Genomic DNA, 20,708 nt, shown 5'->3' with positions numbered 1-20,708 from the left:
GCCTCACTCGAAGCATTTTTACACATTATTTTTAGATGATATCTTGTCTGTGGAATCATCTAAAATAGTGGAAGAGTGTGAATATAAGGAACTAAAATCCTATATTCTTTATTTTACACTTGATAAGCAACATAAAAATACACCTCACTTTAAGGTCGAGTGGTTTACCGTGCTCACTCTATTACTCGACTTCTTAATTTTTGTACCACTCCCCTTTAAGCAACATAAAAATAATGTCTATTGCTCACTTTAAGAAGATGAACTCTAAGTTGGGGGTGAAATTCATATCCTCAAGTTGGAGGAAAAAGATGAGTTGGGTCATGCCGCGACACTAAATTAGGCAATTCTTGGGAGGCAACCCAAGGTATTTTGTTGTTTGTATTCGTATTATATGATTGACATCAGATCTTTGCATCCATGATGCCACAGGTATGTTTCTGACTCTCTTGTTTTGGTTTGATGCATTGGGGACAATGTATGATTATAAGTTGAGGGTGTGACTACTTGTGGGTGTTGATGTCCTCTTGGAGTTTTTGTTGTCATGCCTCTTTTCACTGAAGTCTTGTTCCTAATAGAGACGGCATTTTTAGGCGTATTGTGTTTGTTTTGTGATGTGTTGTGGTTTTTTGGGGGGAAAATAAGTAACTAGGACAGTTGACATATTTTTTTTGATGTTTCATGGAATGATAAATACCACTCCAATTATTTGTCTGGTAACTTTCTGATGTGCATCTAGATGTGACTACTGTGAATCTTTTTATGGTATTAGGACTAGGGACATGATAATCACGGCTAACAATTGCATGAACCGAATAGGTAGTAGCTTGTGATGTACCTTTGTGCCATGTGTTTGTGAGATACTACCTAATTCCCGTTGTGTGTCCCATTGTTGTTCTTCAGTAGCATACACAGTTGATTTGGAATTAATTGACCTTGGAGAAGGTAAAGATGGTTTTGAGATAATATAGATGATTGACTGCCAAATGTACTTTGTATCCTCTTTGTTGTGTTTTAGTTGCTTGAGGACAAGAAATTGTTTTAAGTTGAGGGTGTTGATGTGTGAGCAGATGCTAACACATTTGAGGTTTTTAACTGAGAATAATTACAAATTCTTAAGCAATTTTTATCATTTGTGATTGTTTTATCTTTGATTTTGCAGTGGAAGTCAAGATGCAAGAGAACCAACAATAATGGAAGTAAAAGAGTTGAAATCTAAAGTAAATAGAAGAGAAGTGTGGCTGACGACATTCCTGATAAGTCGTTAGAATACTGATAAGTTATCAGCTTCATCGTCAGCCTTAAATAGATAATAGGATTCAACTGGAAGAAGTGACGATGACATGTGATAAGCTGTCGGAGTTGTGATAAGCCATTAAGATCGTCATTAGCTTAAGGCAAAACATAAGAGCTGAAGTAAATCATCGACGACATCTGTGATAAGTTGTCAAAGATCCGATAAGCCATCATGCTTTTTCGTCAGCCTAAGGCAGCGAATTTTATAAGCTAAGAGGAGCTGGGGACATCTGTGATAAGTCGCCAGACTCCTAATAAGGTATCACAAAATGTGTTTACCTATCCCAGAAATTACTGAACTCTGTGATTCTATTTCCATAATTAGGGTGAACTATTTAAAGTATTGTTTAGGGTTTTCTTGGGGGCTAGTAGTTGACATTCTGGACTTGAACTTAACGTGTTGCTCTCTAGTTTTTTATACAAGTTTACAGTTATCTTTAGAGAGATTAACATATTATTTTTTGGGATTTTTGTACTGTAATTTAATCTGAGATACAACTGTTGCTATTCACTTTTACTGTAAGTCTTATCCCATAGCATTATGAATTCAACAATTTGTATTGCTCTTTACAGTATGAGTAGCTAAACTCCTTAACCTGAGTTACGGGATCTATGCATTTGGGTTTTTAACGCAACTAAGTGTTCAGGATTCTAACGATGGTAGTAACTTCTTGGTAATCCCTCTGCTTTACACTTTATCTATTGGCTGTAAACAATAGGTCCTGCTTACTAGTGATTTGCTTGAACTAATAAACAACCCTAGTAAGAAGAGAATTATCAAAAGGGACTTGGAAGCTACCAATCTTCCGTTTAATAATTAATGTTGTAGCAAGATTAATTAACCTGAGATAACATCCTATTATGAAATATAAATTCCCTAAGTTCGAGAGCATTAGGTATTTCAATGCTTAAGTAGGTCGAGAGGCATTTAGGCATAAATTCGACAAGGATAATTTGTTGTTCCTACCTAGCACAAGAATCTTGAATCGTTACTAGCATTTGTCAAATCCCAACACCCATAGTGAACATAACTCTGGTTTTCCATAAACTCTTGATTTCAAACACTGAAACTAAAGTGACCGACAATTATTTTCTAATCTCCAAAACCCCCATTTTATCTTTTCGTATCATCTGTTTGAATTCAACTTGTAGATATTGTTTCAAATTAGTTTAATCGTCACTCACATTATTCCCTGTCGATTCAACCCCGACTCCATAGTTGGGTAAATATATTGACGACGACTGCCTTGTACTAAATTGACGTGTAAGTTGAGCGTTATCACGAATACCAACATTACAACTTTAACTGAATATGGAACTGAGTAGAGCTAAGAAAAACTGTTACCTTGAACAAGATCTGAGTTTACGGAGAATAGGTGAGGATACTTGGTTTGCATATCTGCTTTAGCTTCCCAAGTAGCTCCCTTAACGGACTTATTCCATCAAAGAACTATGACCAAAGGAACTTCCTTGTTCCTCATACTGTGAATCTATTGATCGGGGATTTGGACTGGAACCTCTTCGAAAGAGATATTATTCTTAATATTTACATCCTCTAAGGGAACTATGACTTCTAGGTCACCAATGCATTTCTTTAGCAAGGAGACATGGAATACTGGGTGTACTGAAGCTAGATCTGAAGGAAACTCGAGCTCATAAGATACTTTTCTGAAATGACTGTGAATTCTATAAGGATCGGCGTATTAGGGATGAGCTTTCCCTTATTGTCAAACTTCTTAATATCCTTTATGGGAGAGATTTTCAAGAATACAGAATCACCGATTTTAACTCGAGATCATTTACTGAACACGCATGAATGGGAATGTGAGTATTGAACTAAGCCTAAAACGTGATACATGAACTGGATATCATAAACTGAACTTGTAGACACGTAATTTTGTCCTTTCACAATTCAGATTTATCATTTACCCCATCTTACCACGTATCCCCTCCACGTGGTTATTTTTCCCTAAGAAAAACAAATAAATAATCACCTCATTATTTTACTTATTAATTTATTTATTTATTTTTGTCTTTATCCAAATAACAAATCCTAACAAATTTTACTTTATTTTAAAAATCCCAATGACCTCTCCAATAAAATTAGGACACCTCACCCCTCACCTAACCACTATACCCTTACCCCACCCTCCTACCCACGTGACCCCCCTCATTTTTTTCTCTAAAAAGCAAAAAAAGGGGATATACATACACAGGAACCTTCCAGGAAAGACAAGGGGGCACTGGAATTCTTTTTTCTTCTACACAATTTACTCTCACATATATAGGCAACAATATTCCCCTTCACAGATAGCGGAGACGCAGAAAATCCTCACCATTTTGAACACACAATTCTCACTGTCATCCTTATTAATATTCACACCATCATCTTCTATTTTCTCCAACACGATAACACTCATAGAAAATTCACAAAAATCCATCTTCTTCTCACATCACTCACCATTGTCATACAAATTCCATCCATACACGCATACTCTCATCCACAACATCTATATTCACATACACATATAAAAAAACTCACCAAAAAAAGGCAATCCAAAAAACACACGCACCAAGGAAACAGAGACTCCATTTCTCCTTTTTCTTCAACATATGCACATATACATAGTGAGATGAGGGAGAGAGGGAGAGCAGATCAGTAAAAAAAATAGTGTAAGAGAGAATTAAGAGAGGTAGAGAGAGAGATCACGTGAGAGAGAAGAGAGAGATTGGAGAACGGTGAGTCTTTGCTTGAAGCTTATAGGAAAGGGCTCATCTGCAATCGAAATTGGAAAAATCAGCCCCCAAACAACTTAAATCGACCTGTTATGGTCTGATTCAGGTCAAATCCACCGAAAAATGGTGAAATTGGGTCGGTTTGTGCGAAATTGGTTTTGGGCATGGATTGGGTCAATTTGGTTTTAATTTTGCAATTTTGGCGTTGGTTTCTTTTGATTCAATTTGGACTGATTTTATCATCGGTTCTCAATGAGAGTGGGTTGGATAGATTAATTAAGTTGCAGATTTGAATTGGTAAATGAAAAATAAAAAATATTGAGATTGGTGTGGTTCGTGTCGAAGGTCATTATTTGAGGTTTCTGGATCCGGTTCCTTCACCCAATTGCATAATTTAGATAATAAAGCTCGATTTGAGGTCCAATTCTATCTCGTTCTAATTTTGATTTCATTATATATGCGTGATTGATTTGTGTGAAGCATGGTATAAATACTTGGGTGATTTCTATTTGTTTAGTTGGTTTCGTTGACAATGATTATGGAGTTAAAGTGGTGATTGTGAATTGTTGGAATTTGGAGAATTAATTTAGGGGTGAGAATTGAAAACTTGATATAGTTGATGAATTTTGGTTAGTTTGATTCATTAGTTGTTGGACTTAAAATGGATGTTAATTGAACATAATAAGTATCATGATAGGTCGAGTGGGGTAGGCAAACGTAGGTTAGGTAGGCAAAGTTTAGAATTTGTGGTTTTGTTGAATATTTGAAATTTTGTTGAAGGTTTTAGTTTTCTCTCATTGAAAAAAATGTACTCATTTGGCCAGGGAATGCCCTGAGGTATCTGCATTGCTTTGTTCGGGGAATGCCCCGAGAAAGTTGTACTTGAAGATAGTGCACGGTCAAGGCCTGGAACATCGGGTGGAGTAAAGCATCGGAGCATAGTTTAGTACTAGTGTAGGTTAGCGTAGGTTTATATTTTTGCATTTTTTATTTTTTTTTTCAAACTGTATAATTAGACTGAACACTATATTTTTTATTTCTTTTGTTTCGTGTGTTTGATTGATTGTTTTATTTGTTTTGTATGGTTTATATATTTGTAATATCAAATTAGCCGATACGCTCCACCAAGAGACCATGGTAGAACCACGAGATCGAGGGGTGCCTAACACCTTTCCCTCGGTCAACAGAATTTCTTAGATGAAATATCTATTCGTGGATCAGTTTTTAGAGTCAAACGGTTTTGAAAAAGGATTTCCAAAGGTGACTTGGCACACCCGATCTATGTCAAGTGGTCACTCTGAATTTAATTATGAAATGAATCCTTTTCGAAACAAATTTTCAATCTTTTGTCACTTAATAATACAAACCCTTTAAAACTTAAAACGAATCTTTTTGGTTAAAAAGGGTTGTGACAGCTTTGGCGACTCCGCTGGGAATTTTTCAGAATTCGAGCTTATTTTTGGAGTTATATCGGCTTTTATTGACATTATGGGTGTATAAATATTGTTTGTGTTATAGTTTTACATTATTGTTTTATCACTGTTGTGCGCCTACGTGCTCTTTGGTTACATTTTTTTTATGTGTTACTGCTTTATATCTGGCATCATTTGCATAAACCAAGTCAATTCTTTCTGCAACAAGTCTCGGAGTGAATGTTGTCTACACAAACTCTAATTGAGTCACCCTTATTTTAGGAAGGGGAGCCATTGGACGTATGGAGTGGGTGGAAAGTTATCGCAGCCACTATCGATCATACGCTCCTCTGAACAGCCTTGTTAGTGAACCTCAACGTAGGTCAGCCTTTAGGTTATGCTTATGTGCATCATACTGAGACCTAGCAGGGCCCACTTGGTCCTTTGCAGGAGACTCACCTTTAAACCATCCCAACATGCTAAATTTTGCATTTTCTAGCGTAACGGGGTCATTTGACAGACTGATTTAGGGGAAAACATGTGCCAGAATTAAAGGAGCATGTGTTTAGGAAAAAAAAAAAGAAAAGTGAGTCAAAAGGAGTTTCGTAGCTTTTAGAGTTCTTTATGGCTTTTGTTTTTCACAATTCAAAAAGATTTTTTTACTTTTTTCACTCATTTGTCAAAAAAAATCAAAATCTAAATGATTTTCTTTTGATTCCTTTAGCTTGCATTCATAATTCAAAATTTTCAAAAAAGATTTTTTTAGGAGCTTTTTATAAAAGTATAATTCAAAAAAGATGGTAGAAGTTTTGTACATTTCATGTAATAAAAATATCAAAAAGATTTTTCTTTCATAGTTGGTGTCATTTTTATGTGAAATGTCAAATTAAAAACCTCCAAGAAAGATTTTATCAGCATTTTTCATCATCTGTCTATGGTTGTGTCTCTCAAGTTAGGGTTCAGTTCATTATTTAATACCAAATTATCCAATCTGGACGAACTACGCACCCCTGATTCTTCTCTCTCGGGAGTGAGATATGTAGGCAGCCTATTGTGGGTTTGGGGATATTATTTGAAAATTTCAAAAAGATTTTCTTCACTCTTTGTTTAGAGTAAGTGTTTCATATACATCTGTAAAAGAAAAAACTACAAAAAGATTTTCCTTTAATAGGTTCAAGTTTAATTTTCATATGAAATTCAAAATTGAAAACCCAAAAAGATTTTTCTTTGGTAATCATAAGTTTTATTTTGTATAGGGATATAAACCTGAAAAATGCAAAAAGATTTTCGCCAATTCTTTTGACAATTTGTTATTTTCTTTTTTTTAAGGTTTCAAGAAAAAGAAAAAGAAAGGAAAAGAATTTAATTGGCCATTTTTGAAAGACTTCACGAACTACGCACGCCTGATTCTCCTCTTTTGGGAGTGAGATACGTAGGCGCCCTTCTTGGGCTCGGTAATCTTTTCCAAAGAAAAAGAAAAGGAGAAAACGAGCTTTGAAAAAGTGTTTCACTCTAACACATTTGTTACCTTTTGTTCAGTTAGTTTAAGGTGATTGATTTGTGGCGTTATAGTTGGTCCTCCATATCACACCAAATTCAAGGAAGGGTTAATTGTGTCCAATGAGGATATAGAGAGTGACATCATGAATCGAACAAAGAGTCAGGAGAATAAGAGATTAGAGAAAGAGATTAGGAGACTAAGACAACAAAGGAATCAAATGCACCGAGCTTGGGCTAGTGGGCTACCTCCTCCTCCATTCAGCACTATTGACCCTACAAATACCTTGAGTCTTCCATCAGAACTGCAAAGTCAATTTTCTATTTTCGTTGATGTACTGTAACATGACTCAGAATTCCTTTCAAGCCAAAAGCATCCCAATGCTTTCGTCACTCTTCCTCTAGCTTCTCAGTATAAGCCTGTTACTTGACAGCACCACATACCGCCTGTACTTTTGTTTCTCAACCTTCTGTTGAGGCTTCTACTTTGGCTATCCATCCAACGGTTGTGCTACCCCAATCTACTAGTAGACACATGTTCAATACTCTCAATGATCATTTCTATACTCCCGAGCCTACAGAAAATGGTTGGAAAAATGAAGAGTGCAAAAAATTCTAGGAAAACTTCCCTAGGACCCGTGGGTAAAGCAGATGTTTCATATAAAGACTAAGTAATGTCTTTAAGTGTTAACCTCCCTCTAATCCTTTAGATATTAAAACTTGAGGAGCAAGATGAACATGAGGAATTTGTGAAGCATTTGGGAAAATATTGCAGACAAGTAAGGGAAATATGAGGGAAGAAGAATGACAAAGATACAGCTGCTAGAGTAGTTGGAGAAAGGAACATCCAAGAAGACGACGTCATCGTCACCATCAGTCTCCAGCCCAAGTTCTTACCCAAGCTCTCTATAATCCCTGCCCAAATCCATTATACTCCATTTCCCCACCTCTATATCTAGTATACTGTGCACAACCATATGTTCAACTCTCTTCTTACTTAAAATAGCGTGCACCAATGCTTCAGAGTCACCCTCCAACTCCAAAAACATGGAAAATCCCTTCTAGGCTCAATGTTCGATCCAAATCAAACAATGTAATAAGGCAGAAGTTAAGAGATAACTTCAAAAAAATTAGAGAGTCGTATGCTAGTTTATTTCAGAGATTAGTACAGTGGGGCATGATCACTTCTCTCCTAGGGCACACTCTTAAACTTCATTCAAGAAATTTTGATCCTAATGTATGATGTGCATATAATTCTAAGGCTCAGGGTCATGGTGTTGAGGATTGTCGAGAATTAAAAAGACAAATTAAAAAAATGATTGAATATGGATAAATTATGGTGTAAAACATTGACAGTGCGGGAAGCTATTGTCATGCTGAAATGCAAACCAGTGGCTAAGTTGTCAGGCTGAGTAATTGAGAAGTCACCCCTCTCCATACTAGAAAGAGGTCTGGTGGTTTATTTTATTTTCTTTTTTATTTTCTAAATTATTGCAGGGTTGTAATTCGGGATCTATCTTATTTTGTCCCTTTGTCGTTTATGTTCAAACCCTTTTCTCTTTTATTTCAACTAAAGAGAATTTCCCTTCTTCCTTTGTTTTTTAAATATGTGTTTTTTTTGTTTGTTTTCTTTAAATAGTACATTTTATGTTGGCTCTAGTGATATGACATGCTTGCAGAATTTCAGCCAGATCTTAAAGTCTTGTTTTAAGCATAATCTATGAATCAGAGGGCTAAAGTTAGAAAAAGCATCTGAGGAAATAGGTAGAGTGTTGAGACATTTGGTGATGAGTTGAAGCTTTCTTTGAAAATAAAGGCAATTATTTTGAGAAGCGTAAGAATAACTTGGTTATCAATTGGAAAACATAGCTCAATTAGGTAAATTAGCGAATGTGTGATCCCGAGGAACAGAACAAAAATCAACTCCACAAAAGCATGAGTCATACAATGTGAGAGATGTACAACAAAGGTGGAGTTGTATGCTCGAAAAATGTAGAAGAAGAGGCAGCAGACATGCTCGGGCAAGTTAGTGTTGTAAAACATGTCATAAGTGATATTGATCGTGTACTTTCACATTGCATGCTATGTACTAGCATCTTTAATGATTGATATGACTAAGGCATTTCATTCTGCTATCTAGATATTGTTTCATTCTTTGTTTACCCCATTTGAGCCTTAGTGTTATTTTCTTTCATACCCCTCTTTTGGAATCAAGATAGAGTCAGCAAAGCTCAAAAGAAAATTTTTGAGCAAAATAATAGAGTTAGAAAATTTTCAAAAAAAAAAGAAAAAGAAGAAGAAAATATGTCCAAAGAAAGTAAAGAGAAGAGTGTCAAGAAAAATAGAGTCAGAAAAGTTTCAAAGAGAAAAAAAGTCAATAAAAGAGAAAATAAGAAGTCAGAATCAAGCAAAACAAGCTGCTAGAACTATGCATGACCTTATACTTCTCTCTCGGGGGTGAGATACGTAGGCTTCCCTACTCTGAGCTCGGTCCAACCAAATAAACAATTTAGTATTTTCCAGTCAAAAGAAACTGGGGCATGAGTTGATCTTTATTGTTTGAGTCGATTCTAAAAGTTGTAAGTCCTACCGCAGTTCAAGTGTCGTTTGAGCCATATGCCATCCTTTCTTTCTAACCTTATCCAAAAGTCGAGTTACAACAAAAGAATGACCTTCAAATCAATCTTTGAGGATGTTATGGCTAAGGATGCAATGGATATGATGATGCATTTGGGAACTACTTATCTTCCTCAGCGTAAGAAATCAAGAGAGAAATAAAAATGAGCAATACTTATTGGTGAAAATCCTCGCGGGCATCGTAAGGTGATGTTAAGTTTAGAGAAATAAAAACGAGAGAGTCTTAGTGGTGAAAACCCTCATGGTCACCATAAGGCGATGGCGAGTTAAGAGAAGAATGGGAGAGGCTTGTTGGCGAAAACCCTTCAAGGTGTCACTAGCCGAATAAGGTCTTAAATACAATTGGCCCAAGAAAGTAACTCAGTTTCATGGCCATTAACTAAACAGATGGTAGAAATTGTGGGTAGAAAAGTTAGACAGATTAATCCAAATGCATGGCATAATCATTAGAGTTGACTATTATTTTTAGATAAATTTTTCGTTTCTTTGTTTCAAAAGGGGAGGTTCATTGTCTTTTCTTTCTTCTCTATGTTTTGTTTTATTTTCTTTTCTTGAGTTAGTTATCCAAGTAAAAAAATAAATCATTGTCATTTTGTCTTATGTATTTGAGTCAAGTCTAAGTCAAAACAAATGAGAAAAGATTTCAAAAATGGCTACCAGCTTCTTCAATGCACAAAGCAAGACGAGGGGCCCAGCACATGAAAGAAACAATATTTCAAGTCAGAACAAGGCTTGAAGAAGGTTGTGTCAACATGAAAATTTAGGGAATTCAGGGAAATACCAAGGTTTAAAGGGGATTGTCTGAGAAATATAGCAAAACAGAGATACTATATTTGTTTTAGAGTCACTCTTGATATTCTGAGTTTGGACCGACGGTGCAACAAGGCAATGGCAAATGCTAATGATTGGAAGCAAGATCTAAATAGGACAAGTGCAAGAGAAATCTCCTCAAAACCCAAAGCCACAAGTCAACCACCCTGTTTTAAACTCACAAGTTTTTTTTGTATGAAATAGGAACAATTGCGATCTTCTAATCAAGGGCTTCAAAGAACAAATATCTAGAGGTGAAATTCCTCATTTCTGAAAATTCAAATACAGTGATGTTGTACAGGTTTGGTAAACCTAATTGTAGTAAAACTCATCATCTTATACCCCTAAGAGACAAATTCTCTTATTTGGGTCTTTCATGTCTCATGTCTAGGAGGTGCACTTCCTAATTTGAACCGTTAATTCTGAAAGATGCACTTTAGTAAAGACCCTTCACTTTCATTATTAAGAGAGGGATTTCATGGTCTCAGTCATTTAATTTCATCCATAAAAGTGCACTTGTTTATCAGAATCTTGATTCATCTTTGCATTAAGCACTGTTGCAAATAGTTGTGATTGAGTTTAACACCCACAAAAGATTTTGATGAAAGTAGGGGCAAAATTCGCTTCACTTAATTTAGCTACCTCTAGAAAAGCACACCTGTGGGATTTTACTTTATGTTCAGGATCCTTCTGAAAATTAGATTTTACTTTATACTAAGGACCCTCCTGAAAAATGGGATTTTACTTTATGTTCAGGACCCTCCTGAAAAATGGGAATTTTACTTTCTGTTCAGGACCCTCCGAAAAATGGGAATTTTACTTTCTATTCAGGACCCTCCTGAAAAATGAGATTTTACCTTATGTTCAGGACCCTCCTGGAAAATGAGATTTTACTTTGTGTTTAGGGCCTTCCTGAAAAATGGGAATTTACTTTATGTTCAAGACCCTCCTGAAAAATAGGATTTTACTTTATGTTAATGACCCTCCTGAAAAATGGGACTTTTACTTTCTGTTCAGGACCCTCCTGAAAAATGGGGATTTTACTTTATGTTCAGGACCCTCCTGAAAAATAGGATTTAACTTTATGTTCAGGACACTCCTAAAAGATGGAACTTTAATTTATGTTCAGGACCCTTCTGAAAAAATAGAAATTTACTTTATATTCAGGACCCTCCTAAAAAATAAAAATTTATTTTATGTTCAGGATCCTCCTGAAAAATGAGACTTTACTTTCTGTTCAGAACCCTCCTGAAAATGGGATTTTACTTTATGTTTAGTACCCTCCTAAAAAATGGGAATTTACTTTCTGTTCAGGACCCTCCTGAAAAATGGGAATTTAGTTTATGTGCAGGACCCTTCTGAAAAATGAGAATTTACTTTATGTTCAGGACCCTCCTGCAAATTGGACCATACTTTCAAAAAATGAAATCCTTCATTATCATAATCTTTGTTTGGGATAATTTTTATTGTAGTTTTGATTTTGATTGCAGGAGCCCACCTGAAGAACAGGGTGATGAAATTTAAAATCAAGAACCTGCCTGAAGAACAGGGTGATCAAATTGAAAATCAGGAACCCGCCTGAAGAACAGGGTGATGAAATTGTAAGTCAGGAGCTCATCTGCAGAATAGGGTAAAGAAGTTGAAAGTCAAACAATAAGGCAAGTAAATCAAAAGGAAAAATAGTAAGTCAGGAGCACGCCTGAAGAATAGGGTGAAACAATTGAAATCCAAGCGACAAGTTGAAGAAATTGCAAGTCAGGAGCCATCCTGAAGAATAGGGTGATAAAACTCGAGTCAAAAGTCCAAAAGAAGCTGCATAGATAGGATTTTTGTAATTTCATTTACGTGTTAACTTGTAATTTTCATTTCTAATGTAATAATAGAGCCATGGACTGGAATCTAGATGGTACCTCGCTCGACTCTCCAACTCAGTATAGTCCTTCTCCTTCCTTTGGAGGTACCTGTGATCGGTTTCCTTCTTAACTCAAGTAGATAGGATGTCGATATAGACTCGAGGGCCCTCATTTCTTCTGTTCCTTCCTTTTGAATGATGATCGGGACAAAATTCTGTCTCGTTGTCTACTTTTTTGAATGAAAACACCTTGTATTACATCCAAAGGGGGTATGATGTAGATACGTAATTTCGTCCCTTCACAATTCAGTTTTATCATTTACCCCATCTTACCACGTATCCTATCCACGTTGTAATTTTTCCACAAGAAAAATAAATAAATAAACACATCATCATTTTACTTATTTATTTATTAATTTTTGTCTTTATCCAAATAACAAATCCTAACATATTTTGTTTTATTTTAAACATCCCAATAACCTCCTCAATAAAATTAGGACACCTCACCCCTCACCTAACCACTATAACCCTACCCCACCTTCCTACCCACGTGACCCCCCTCACATTTCTTCTCCAAAAAGCAAAAAAAAGGGGATATACATACACAGTAACCTTTCAGGAAAGATAGGGGGCACTGGAATTCTTTTTTCTTCTACACAATTTACTCTAACATATATAGGCAACAATATTCCCCTTCACAAGGAGAGGATACACAGAAAATCCTCACCATTTTGAACACACAACTCTTACCATCATCCCTACTGATATTCATACCATCAGCTTCTATTTTCTCCAACACGATAACACTCACAACAAATTCATAAAAATCCATTTTCTTAACAGATCACTTACCACTGCCATACAAATGCCATCCACACACACATACTCTCATCCACGACATATATAATCACATACACATACAAATACACAAAACTCACAAAAAAAAGCACACACACTAGGGAAATAGAGACTCTATTTTTCCTCTTTCTTTATAATAAGCACACATACACAGTGAGTCGAGAGAGAGAGGGAGAACAGACTAGTGAAAAATGGTGTGAGAGAGAATTGAAAGAGGAAGAGAGAGATCATGCGAGAGAGAATAGAGAGATCAAAGACCGGCGAGTATTCGCCTGAAGCTTGCTGGAAAGGGCTCATCCACCACCGGAATTGGCAAAATCAACCCCCAAACAACTGAAATCGACCTTTTATGGTCTGATTCATGTCAAATCTTCTGGAAAATGGTGAAATTAGATCGGTTTATGTGAAATTGGTTATGGGCGTGGATTGGGTCAATTTGGTTTTGATTTCACGATTCTGGCATTGGTTTCTTTTGATTTAATTAAGAATGATTTTATCATTGGTTGTCGATGGGAGCAGGTTGGACATATTAATTGAGTTTCAAATTCAAAGTGGTAAAAGCAAAGCAAAAGGCATATCAAGATTGGTGTGGTTCATGTTGAGGGTCATTATTCGAAGTTTTCGGATCCAATTCCATCACCCAACTGCATAATTTGCACAATACAACTGGATTTGAGGTCCAATTCTATCTCGTTCTAATTTTGATTTCATTATACATGTGTGATTGGTTTGTGTGAAGCATGATATTAATACTTGGGTGATATCAATATTTTTGTTTGGTTTCGTTGACAATGATTGTGTATTGTTAAAGTAGTGATCGTGAATTGTTGGAATTTGGAGAACAAATTGGGGGTGAGAATTGAAAACTTGATATAGTTGGTGAATTTTGGTTAGTTTGATTCATTGGTAGGTCGAGTGGGATAGGAAAACGTAGGTTAGGTAGGCAAAGTTTAGAATTTGTTGTTTTGTCGAATATTTAAAATTTTGTTGAATGGTTTGGTTTTCTAGCATTGAGAAAAATGTACTCATTTGGCCGGGGAATGCCCCAAGGTACCTGTATTGCTTTATTTGGGGAATGCCCTGACAAAGTTGTACTTAAAGATGGTGCACGGTCAATGCCCAGAACATCGGGTAAAGTAAAGCATCGGAGCATAGTTTAGTACTAGTGTAGGTTAGCGTAGGTTTATATTTTTGCATTTTTTTATTTTTTATTTCGGACTGTATAATTGGATTGAAAACTATATTTTTTATTTGTTTTTTTTGTGTGTTTGAATGATTGTTTTATGTGTTTTGTGTGGTTTATATATTCATAATGTCAAATTAGCCGATACGCTCCACTAAGCGACCATGGTCGAACCACGGTATCTAGGAGTGCCTAATACCTTCTCCTCGGTCAACAGAATTCCTTAGATGGAATCTCTATTCGCGGATCAGTTTTTAGAGTCAAACGGTTTTGAAAAAAGATTTTCAAAGGTGATTTGGCATACCTGATCTATGCCAAGTGGTGACTCTAAATTTAATTGTGAAATGAATCCTTTTCGAAACAAATTTTCAATCTTTTGCCACTTAATAATAAAAATCCTTACACACTTAAAAAGTATCTTTTTGGTTAAAAAGGGGTGTGACAGAACTGGCCCTTGAATACACAGTTTACAGCTGAGATTGGAACTTGAGGGTCAACTTGGGAGTACCCACTACTCCAAAATGGATTCGTTATGAGAAAAGAACATAGAAGGTTTAGGTCACGAGAGCTTTGCATCACCCTTTTTGGATAATACGTCCCCTATAGTATACTAACTTGGTTGAGCTACTGAAGAAATACTAGGACAATGCACAAGGCATCTACGAACTAAATCATGACTGAATATCTGGGATCTGAAACTGAGACTTGATACATGAACTGAGCTGAACACCCGACTACCTGGTTTATCTATCTTGGAATGGTTACATTGATAAGACTTCGGATAGTGCAACTAGATGGAAAGATGGGAAACCAAACCATACCAGCTTGTCCATCTAATTGCTAAACTGAAGTACTGGCTTTACGAAATAACTCATGCAGAAAACTTATACTTGATTGGATCATTTCCTTGACACTCATTCTATAGAATTCTAGTGACTTTAGGGAGCAAGGAATCTTGGTATGAGCTGAATAAAACATCTGAATAAAAAATTACAACATGGCTATAGTTCTATAACATAAGGCGAGGCCTATGAAACATCATCTAAAATAGAGTGACTAAGCCTTATGCATTATAACTACAAATTTTCAAGCTTAGACATATTATATTCCTCGAATACTCTATCAACTATACCCTCCACCTTATTACGGCACTTCACCTGAGACTACTTAAAAAATTTACATGGGCACTGAGCACGTATGCATAAACATTCTAACTTACCTGATTAGCTGAATGACTGATAGCGGAATATTGGTCATGTAAGACTAAACTGCACTTAGTTTGAATAACTGGACTGAAACTATAGAGTAGTATTCATATGAGGTAAGGATTGACTGAGTAAAATAAGATAACTAAGCATCAATTCATGAAAATTGTATTATCCGAGGATGATGGACCAAGCATATAAATGATTCTGAAATACTGGTAACTGAGTAACTGATAACTGTACGCTATGGTCAACCAAATCAGAGACTGAACTGAGTTTTGAACTAAATTCTGACTCGAGACTTTAACTAGGACTATAACTAAAACTGAATACTGAGTTTGAAACTATGTGATGGAAACTAACATAAATCTAGGATCTGAATATACAATCACACTCTACATTTTCTCAACTCCTCATCTCATGAAAAATTCTAATCCCCCCACCTTTCAGCAACTAAACATAACTTCTTGCTAGCCATTTACTCATACACTAACATGACATTCAAGCATATCTTCACAATTGTCTCCTCGTGTAAAACATCTGTGCAAAAATCTTTTCTTAACATGAAATATTTATTATCCTCCATCTAAGCAACTTCTTATCACTACATCTTTTCATAAGGAGAGTTTTACTGAAGGTTAAAACATGAGTACCTAAAGCATGAATGGCACTATACCAAACTTGACACTTAACTAAGGCCTGACAAATAGAACATCCACATCCTAGATTTTGTCAAGAGATCTAAATAGAGGATATACATGATGAAATCTAAATTTAGGTGATCATTAGAAGGGTAGCTGGAGTCATGGAAATTGAGCGTACTGTAAGGTGTGGGTACATGAGTCATGAACTGCATGACCTGAGTTCAGAGTTTCTGTATTCATGGAACATGATTCATAACATTGAGTGAAGTGGAACTCCTTATACTAGGAATGGTAAGTGTACATGATTTTTGAGAATGTGTACAAATAGGAGCTATGATCATAAAGCTGACATATGAGGCATGAGTAGATATCGTGATAGGTAAAGTACAAGACGTTGCACTGAAGTAAAGAAGGGTTGGGAATCAACCTCTCCTACTGCTTTTCTACACATCCTGACATTACTAATAAAATCTGAAAGTATGACTTGGTTACTTGTTCTACCATCTCCCCCTTAGCTTAAAGTCATTATTCTAAGTCTGTGAGGCACTTAATAAACTCTAAATCAAACTGAAACCACTTTACTCTAGAGTCTGAGATATGACAAAGCTCAAAAAGACTAAACTCATTCTGAAGAACTACTCCTGATAATGTAAGATCCACATCTAGTACTTCCTTTCGATACACGATTCTTAGCTTTCTACTTCCCCAACAATCATTAAATAGCAACATCAACATTGACTTAACTTATAGTTCTCAACATCTCTTTCTACTAGTTTAATCTAGAGATTTAAACTTAAATCAACTGAAACTGAGGTACTACCCCTTCATTCAATGATTGGTCCATCAGGAAACTAAAATGGAATGACTCCATTACTGAAATTAACTAAAGGGATTTTCTGAAGTACAGTAACCGAACAATTTTGGTATACTTGTCTGGATGGAATAGATTTACCTACTGAGGTAAGCACTAAGAAAGGTCCTGTTAAGATTTATAGTCTGACTGAAAGTTGACTGCTATGTAGGGAGTCACAAAAGATAGAGAAGTTCCTAGTTTTAATAAGGCATGAATACATAAATGAAAGATCTATACTGTACCAGTGACCATGTCAGGAGAAATTTCTTAATCTTGTATAGACTGAGATCCACAAAGACAATTTGGGTGTTGCCCACTGGTGGCACTGAAACTGGCACCCTGCTGATTCAGGCGATCGGGCTGAGCTGAAGGATGACTATGCTGACTTCGTAGCCCAGCCTTAGGACATTCTCAGAATCTGTGACCTACCCTGCTATATCCAAAACATCCATCACTACCAACTCTACACACACCTAGGTGATTTATATAATATTTTCACAAAGAGGCTGAGTACGACCTCTTTTTATGATTCCTTGAAATAGATTCTGACGTGCCATCCTGACTGTTATTTCTAAACATAGGCACTGTTGTCCGGACTGAAAGAGAAACTAGTTCTGAGAATCTCTGATGGAACAAGGAATGGTCACTACCCCCTAATCTTGGCCTAGAATTATTTGTTCCAGCCTCCTTATTCTTCCTCTGCTGCCCTCCATCACTCTGCTGAGTGCAGGTCAAAATCCTAGATAGGACAACAGTCTAAAACTTGTTCTAAGAAACCACTAAATAAGCTAAGGTAGCAAAAAAATCTCTAAATTAAGCGTGAGAGATATGCTCATGCAGGGGATCTGTCTGAATGGGCGAAGGAGCTAACTGGTTTTCATTACTTCTTTCATTAGCTTCTCTAGAGACATGTTCTGAGAGCATAAGGAAGAGATGAATTATATCAAGAGTTTAACTTGAGCTCATACTAACTCGCACGACATGAATACTAAAAGAAGGGAAACTTTTCCTAAAATATTTCATAGCCTTCTGTCCATATGTATGGTGCGCTACACACCTATGCCCAAGAATCTACATTTATGTAGCTTTTAGACTCCCTAAGATTCTGTTGAACCTTAGGCACTGATACCAAGTTTATAATTCCCTGAGTCTATACCCTGGATGTTACAAGTGCTTGTGACCCCGAAGGACCACAAGCTAACCCATGACTGATATCTGTTGTGACTATTGAAACATGATACTATAATAAATGCAGAAAAATAGGATGAAATGCCACAAGATTCAAAATCTGTAAATACTAATAAAGTGTATCAACTGAAATAAGAATGTATAAAACTGAATATTATTTGAAAACTATCTGAAAAGCCTCTAATCTGAAACTGCCTGAAAGTAGAGTTGATGGGACAATCCCCTAAGTAACTCCATTTACTGAAATACTGAGTCTATTGTAATAATGAAATGAAAGAATATCCCCTATAGATGAGGACTCACTACTAAATCTTCTGTTGGTTGAATTTAGATCTATCTATGTGTGGTTAGGAACCTGAGCCTCCAAACCTATAATATAAGACATCATAGCATAAAGAAAGAGTATACGTCAGTATGTGGAATGTACTAGAATGCTAAATGAGGTAAGGCTGAATGCAAGGGTTCATATGAATGACAATAACTGGCTGAATGATATAGAAAAAATAAACACAAGAGTACGTGGATAATCTAAACTCCTGTTAATACTGAGCATGCAATACTGTGCATATATATATATAATGTAACTGAGCTTTTTTGAATCTAAGTACTGAGTTCTGATACAGAGTAACTGATAGTCTAAGATTTTTGATAACTGAGTTACAGACACTAATTTACTATATCTGGCGGTCTTGATTCTATAGAACTGAAGTGAGTTCTATTCTAAAGACTAAAACTGAAACTATGAGAGGTAATCATCTTACCAACATGTCCCAAATAAAATAGGATAACTGGGTTGGGGTCCAATCTGTAACCCCAATTGAAAGAGTGTCAGTACTGTGCCATGGGCAAAGACACTAAAGAGTTACCCTCATCTCGCAGGTACTCTAATGAGAATGGTGGAACCCTCAACTGGAATTTTAAAACACCTCATCAACCCTCAACTAGCAGGTTTGATGTCTCAACCTATGCTGGCTACGTAGTTCTAGAATATAAGGATTGCTTCTAAGGATCACACCCTCTACTGGCAGGTGAGCCCCCATTCTTAGGTTCATTCGATGCTGAATCCTACTCGTAACTGAAAGATACTGAACTGAGTATGCTAAATTAGACTAGACTGATACTGAGTTTTACTAAGTTTTCCTGAGTTCTATAACTAACTGAGTTCTATTGAGTTTTGTAGCTGACTAAATTCTACTGATTGGGACAGGAATGATACTATTCTATAACTAACACTGGCTTTAGGTAAGCAGCAAGATTGTTGGGTATTAAGAACCCCCAGGACTCGATAGCATGAGAAGTAAAGCATAGCATAATCTTGAATAACATAACAATGTATACTTGTGCATAATTCATTCATAGATGCATTTTATCAAACACTTGTAAGGAATAAGCTTGTATATACACTAGCATGTCATGATTGAATCATTTAATTCACATGGACATTCTATCAAATACTTGGGGAGTACAACCTAATGCACATAATCATGTATAACATATAAACATTTCAACTACAATGCCCAAACATACAATTTCATGGATTTAAGATGCAATTCATATAAGTACCCATAACTACTATTCTATTCTCATGAATATTATCATAATCATGGATTGAAAACCAAATTAACATCATAGACATGTGTACAATCAATTTCGAACATGGGAATTAACAATTCCATAAACTTGTAGTTTTAAAAAGAGATTCTTGGACTCTATGGGTGAAAGTTACCCATAGATGAACACCTAACATACCTTGGGTTGTTAATTCTTGAAGTTCTTGGAGAAATTATTGAGGTTGACCTTGATTTCTTAGAGCTACGGTTTTGCTATTTGGGAGAGAATACTTTTTTATCTTGAAAAAATAATGGAATAATGAGCAATTAGTGCTCTTTTAGGGTTAAATTTCATATTTAGGACTGATTAGGGCCATGGAAAAATACCAAACTACCCCTTGAAATAATATAAAATTCATCACTGAAAAACCCAATTTGGGCACCTGGCGCAACGCGCCACTATTGCACCAAGCCACTGGAATTCACTGGAAACTATTTAAAAAGGACGACTGGGAAAATGACTTGTGGTGCAGTGCGGTACAATCGTGGAGTGCAACTGGAAATTGGCAATTATGAAAATGACTAGTGGTGCGATGCGGTGGTATCAAGTTGCCATACTGGATGAGACCTAGAAGTTCTTTGCCATGCCGGGTTATCACATTGGATCACTGGTTTCTGACAATTGCCATTTGGCATGCCTCCGTGATGTGCTGAAATGCCAGTTGGTACACTGTTTAACTAAAATGGCTCTAACTCTTCACTCGAGTATTAGATTTTGGTAAACTTTATATCATTGGAAATATAAATGATTTTCCTATGCATTTGCAGGCTCTATACTGAAAGATACTGAGTATTTAAAATTTTTTATAATGGATAACTCATGGACTGAGAGTTAATTTAAGTTAGGAAAATACAAGATATTACATGAAGGGGCAGAGAAAGTCTTCAAATTTGTATGTCTTGCAAGGCTCTACGATTACAAGTGATGCA

At 36.1% G+C, this 20,708-nt stretch overlaps 1 pseudogene; it reads right to left on the bottom strand.

Moving 5' to 3' along the window:
• The window catches only part of LOC107848883, a 104,336-nt pseudogene that overhangs the window by 48,909 nt on the left and 34,719 nt on the right, over positions 1 to 20,708 (bottom strand).

This window comes from Capsicum annuum, unplaced genomic scaffold (genome assembly GCF_002878395.1).
Source record: "Capsicum annuum cultivar UCD-10X-F1 unplaced genomic scaffold, UCD10Xv1.1 ctg3487, whole genome shotgun sequence".
Taxonomy (NCBI): domain Eukaryota; kingdom Viridiplantae; phylum Streptophyta; class Magnoliopsida; order Solanales; family Solanaceae; genus Capsicum; species Capsicum annuum.
This window is presented reverse-complemented; position numbering and strand designations above follow the sequence as displayed.